Source organism: Pygoscelis adeliae, unplaced genomic scaffold (assembly GCF_000699105.1).
Source record: "Pygoscelis adeliae isolate BGI_AS28 unplaced genomic scaffold, ASM69910v1 Scaffold174, whole genome shotgun sequence".
Lineage (NCBI taxonomy): Eukaryota > Metazoa > Chordata > Aves > Sphenisciformes > Spheniscidae > Pygoscelis > Pygoscelis adeliae.
This window is the reverse complement of record NW_008824676.1, coordinates 5,251,881-5,257,902: the sequence shown is the minus strand read 5'-3', so window position 1 is coordinate 5,257,902 and position 6,022 is coordinate 5,251,881.

Below are 6,022 nucleotides of genomic sequence, written 5' to 3'. Positions count from 1 at the left end.
GCTGTAGTTAGCTTTCTTTCATCAAAGTAAATTAAAGTCTATATTGTTGGACTTGATACAGAGAAGTTTTATAGCACAACATTCCTTTCATGTCAATGTATTTGTCCAGTTGAGGCTTCCATTCACATCCAGTACCACACTATGGTCTATCTGACTATCTGGGGAATAGTAACTTGGGGGAAGAGAATGTAGGATTCACTAAATTAAAGTACTATCCAGCAATTCTGATAGACAAGAACGCCTCCATCACTGACGGACAAAATAAGAGAAGTAGCTCTATAAGCAAGCTACGTTAGTGATTCCTAATTGTGCTTTGAGAAGGGGCTTTTGGGGAAAGTCAGCATTAACGAAATGTAGCTAATCTTTGTGACTATCCAGGCACAAATTAATGTTTGCAATATTTTCCACACACACCGAAATCTAGCAGAAGAGTTTAGCTTTCAGCATTAGTTCCTCCTTGTGACCAAGCTGCATCACATTATCAAAGTACCAAAGAAAAGATACAATCTGAAATACTTCCCGCCTTCAATTTGAAAGATTATTCCACGTTACAGTCACCCTGTATGCTGTTTGTGCAGGAAGGAAAGGCATGGAACACAGGAGGCAAAAAAATTTAGATGAAAAGATGAGTCACTGTATTTTGAATTTGAATGATGGGAGAGTTGTAACAAAATGGACTAGAAACTCTAAACTATTACGTTGTGCAAAGGATTTTTTTTTTTTTGAGATAAGCAATTGTAGGAGACGCCGGGGGGGCCCCCCCCCCCCCCCCCCAAAAAAAAAAAAAAAAAAAGTCAGAATGGGTAGGGCATGTCAAATCAGGAATGTATAAGAGAAGGAAAGGAGTAGTTCCAGTTCAGGGTGCACTTCTCTTGCCTGGTATGTTGGGCAGCAGTTATAATTCTGACTTCACACTCCTTCAAAAGAGAGATGTTGAGTTTGAGAACTGGCCAAAACAATACAAATAATATTTTGCAGTGTTTTTCTAGATAATGTATTAGTAAAAATAAGTTTCCAATGGCAGCTAATCTCTGTGCTTTTGTGGCTATGTTTCTTGGAGTTTAGAAAAATCCCACCTATGAACCGGCTTTCTTTCGCTGAGATTATCCACCAGGAAGCAACTGACAGATCTGATGAGTTTTTTTCCCCGAACGTCCTGAGACCTGGAACTTCAATGCCTGAGTTGAACTGTCTTTGTGGTCTCACAGATTTTTAGAAGGTGGCCATTTTATTGGAGCCTTATGAAGCCACTATGGGAAATGAATAGTGGAAAGAGCATAGTATGAGGGTTTCTTAGATGCTCTTCTGCTGGGTTCCTGGCCTTTCTTTTCTCTTCCTTGGTTTTGCTGTCTGTGATCCATCATTTGTGTTGAAAAAGTTCAACGAGCAAGAGGCACTTAGCCTTATGAAAATGAGAGAGAACAGTCACCACCTATTGCTGCTTTAAAAAGTACGATGGTCTTCAGCACATGCAACAGCTTTGGCTGCCTTCCTTCATGCCACAGATGTGGGGCCCAAGGCTGGGTGCTAACGGGCTGCAGCATCACTTCCAATGTATTTGGGGAAAGACTGGCACTAGGAACTTGGATGTGGCCCAGTACTTACACTAGGGAGAGCGTATTTATAATTGTACAGATGATGTGGAACTACAGGATTCAACTCCTATCATAATCTTTTTTTAGCCTTGTTTTATTATAGGAAACCAATAGGGTGTACTTGCTAGTTTTGGAAAGCATTTACAACTGAAGAAGCCTTTAGACATTAGATTTTAAAACATCACCACTTGTTTGTGTCTGCAAATCGTCTCATGAAAGTAGTCAGCACCAGATTGTTCAGAAAACTAGTTGCGAAGTTTTGACAAGGGGCTGACTGTTCTCACAATTATGAAGACTTTCCAGGTGCAATTGCATGTAGAGCATCTGATTTTATTGAATGAGTATTAAGTTCCCACTGCAGAAAAAAGGGGTGTGAAAATAAATCCCAGGTGAACAGGCGTTATGGATTTTTTATAGGAATTGCAGAGAAATGCCTACTGAGTATTCAAAGTCCTTCTGACTTCCTGAATATGGGAAAAGATAACCATTCGTTCCCTTCAGCAAATCCAGAGTTCACCTCAAACTGACACATCTTTACACTGATTCTCCAAAAACAAGTGCCTTATCCAGCATTACCGAAAGCCAATGGTATCCTTTCTGTTAATTTTCTTGCATTGAAAATCTGGTTCATGATCCAGTCTTTCTTCTTTGGAGGGAAGTTGTCAAAAATGAAAAATATGATTAATAACACATCTTCATTAGCTGAGCTTTCTCCCCACTGCTCATCATCAGTCTTTAGTTTCCTTCACAAAACGCCTTTATTGTTTGTCCAAAAGCCTATTTGTCTGCATCTCTGCATTTTGAGATACATCTCTGCTTCACCGACTTTCATTTGAAGCTTAATACCAGTAAGAATCTTTGGGTTAAGAAAAAGCTGAAGACTGAGTGATGATAGAAGGGCTTTTCAGAAATAAGATATGGTAGGAAGAATGTGAAAATGGAAGCAAAGGGAGGATAAGAGTAAATGGGATAATTACAGCAGAAGGTAGAAATTAATAACATTTTATGCTGGGAGGTGGCAGTTAAAGGTTCCAGGGGGAGGTGAGTGAGTGTGTGTGTGTCTCAGAAGACTTTAAACTGATTGTGCCTTCATTATAATGATTTTTAGAAGGTGTCCTCAAGGTCTTCTGAACGTTCCAAACTTCAGTCGTCCATTTCTTACAAACCTATTACTTAATTTGTGGAATTATTTTCTTTTGGTAAATAATAGATGTGGACTGGGTTTTCTTCAGGGTTCTTCATCTTAAAGTTAAATCAGTTAAGTTAATCATTAGGTTACTGAGAAATCTCTTTGATCATACTTCTGTGATAGCTACACTAAACAAGACATTCCAATGGTTAGATTTCCACGATTATTTGCTTTGCTGCAGACCACAAAATCATTAGCATAAGATTCAAGTTCAGGGTTGCAATTGATGACTTTCTGCAATGTCTCTCAAATCACTGAACTACTATGTAATATTTTAGGATGAGTAAATGTTTCTTAACAGGAAACTTCTCTGCACAGTTGTTGTGGTTTAACCCCAGCTGGCAACTAAGCACCACACAGCTGCTTGCTCACTCCCCCCCAGTGGGATGGGGGAGAGAATCAGAAGGGTAAAAGTGAGAAAACTCATGGGTTGAGATAAAGACAGCTTAATAGGTAAAGCAAAAGCCACGCACGCAAGCAAAGCAAAACAAGGAATTCATTCACTCCTTCCCATGGGCAGGCAGGTGTTCAGCCATCTCCAGGAAAGCAGGGCTCCATCATGCGTAACAGTTACTTGGGAAGACAAACGCCATCACTCCAAACGTACCCCCCTTCCTTCTTCTTCCCCCAGCTTTATATGCTGAGCATGATGTCATATGGCATGGGATATCCCTTTGGCCAGTTGGGGTCAGCTGTCCCAGCTGTGTCCCCTCCCAACTTCTTGTGCACCCCCAGCCTACTCGCTGGTGGGGTGGTGTGAGAAGCAGAAAAGGGCTTGACTCTGTGTAAGCACTGCTCAGCAATAACGAAAACACCCCTGTGTTATCAACACTGTTTTCAGCACAAATCCAAAACGTAGCCCTATACTAGCTACTGTGAAGAAATTTAACTCTCTCCCAGCCCATACCAGCACAACAGCACAGAGTCAGCCACTGGTTACATAGCAAAGATTTGTTTTAAACTATGCAAAGAGAAAGTTAAAAAGAGTAAAATGTTTTGTGGGTGAATGAAGGTTACAAAGCCAATTGGGAGCCAGAAGCCTTGTTGCAGCAGTAACACGTATTCAGTCATCACTAAGAATATGGGGCCAGTTGTCTTCTCACAGTATTATAAGGATTATTTCTGTCCCACCAGTGGTATTTCAGGCCAGGGACAGCTGAGCTGTGAAATATCAAATATTTACCGAATGTATGTAAATGCAGCTGATGTGAGATTATCTTGTTTGTCCAAATGGACTAAATAAAAGGACCGCTTAGACAGAATGTCGTTATCTGCCAATAACCTATTTAATGTCTTCAAAACCACCTGTGGGATAAATTCAGTTTTCCTAGGCACAGCATAAGACCTGACACTCAATTACCTTTCCAGTTTGTGGGACCTGCAGCTCTGATTTGGGCATGAAGTTGCAGGTAGGAAGGTTTAGGCACTTAAGAGTAGGATCCACAAAGTCTAAATTAGTCAGGAGGAAATCAGAGGAGGGGAAAAGGAGCTCAAGCCCGATGCCGTTCAGAAACAGAGGTAAATGGGATTTTGAGCTGTGCTACTCTTCGTGCATTTAGGTGTTAAAGTCATGTCAGCTCTTTCCTGTGCAACACACAAAAAAAGGGAACTGAATCCCCTGGTGTTTACCATAGCCTGCTGTGATGCGGCAGGCTTGCCTTCAAATCTCCTTCTGCCCAATTTGGGGGAAGGATTTGAGCAGGAACAGTTTACCACTGCCACTAGCCCAAGAGCATACTTGGAGGTGATTATCTAGGTCTGTCATGCAGAAACTCATTTCGTAGAACTAACTAAATATTCATTAGCCAGGGAGAAATAGTAAGAAAGTGACTATTTTAGGTTGGCAGTTTCAGCACTGGGCTGGGAGATTCAGGGTGAAGCCTCTTTGCCAATAAATACTGAATATTTTGTTCATGCTGTTCCACATGAAATCATTAAATACCCATTGGGGCAGGCATATGAACTTGACTGCTGCACCCCTCGTGACTGTACATGATCAAATGAACCTCTGTCTTTGTCACCCCCTCCCTTCACTTAACAAAGGTCACTTCATTTATACAAAGTGAAACTTTTGCACCTGAGACACACTCATCTCAGATCCCCAGCAGTCCAGCTATTCAGGTACCCATCTGCATGGTGGGAGAAATGGGTTCACTGCCTCAGCAGCAGCAGAGATTCAAAGTATAGCCCCGTTAGCCCATTTCAGTGCCCACCTGGACCCCTTCCGTCCTCACTCTCAATGTCCACAATTCCTGTCTTAGAGCACAATAGTTTGACTTCCCTCCTGTGTCTTTATTCCCCAGCTCTTCATCGAAATATTCATATAGCTGAAACTCAACTGTTCCTAGCTCATCAATACCATTATAATTAGTGGGCCAGAGTTCCTGCCTGAACTCCCATCCCAGTACCTTGACCCTTGTCTTTTTACCAGCTTTAAATGCAGCAGAGATGGTAGGTGCAGGTTGCACTTTCCTGCCCGTTCAGCACCACACAGCTGCCCTGGGAGCCTTGGGGCATTTCACTTTGTTCTCATTCTCCGCTCTGCTTTTCCAAACGAGTTTTGACATTTTCTGTTGCAGTGCCATGTGATGAATCCCGGTGGGTCTCTGTCCCACCGCACAAAGGTGAGGCATAAGGCAAGACAATTTGGGATGAGCAGATACAAAGGCAAACTTCTGGTACTGCTCTCCGACCCGCTGGGAGAGAAGGAACACAGGTGACACGCAGATGGGAAGGTGAGTGTTTTCCCAATCTAGTGTCATTTGCCTAAGTGTCTTTTCGGTAGCGTATGTCTGCACCCTCTCACGGCCCTCAGAGACAATATTCTGTCTTCTGAAGCCATCATTGCTGAACTGGAAGAGGTCGAGGGGATGAAGATGCTGGTGCTCAGCAGATTCAGGGACACGCTTGAGCAGTGTCACTGCTGAGTACACAAAGCCCGGGTTACTGGAGGAGTGGGAAAAGTCCATAGAATTCTGCAGGTGCCTCTGGGATGGTGTAGAGCAGGTCTTTCCTTTTCTTCTGCTCCAAGCTTTTAGCTCATTTTCTAGCTGTCTTAATTTTACTTTCCCTCCTCTTTTCCAGGTCTATATTCTGAAACGCAGACGCCGCCTCTCCCAGCCGCGGTCACGCCAGCCCTGTACCAAACCCACCGCAGGAGCCCCGACTTTCCCCTTCCCCCGGCTCTCACCGCCCGGCGGCGGGCTCCGCCGCCCCGGCCCCCGGCAAGGGCCCCCCC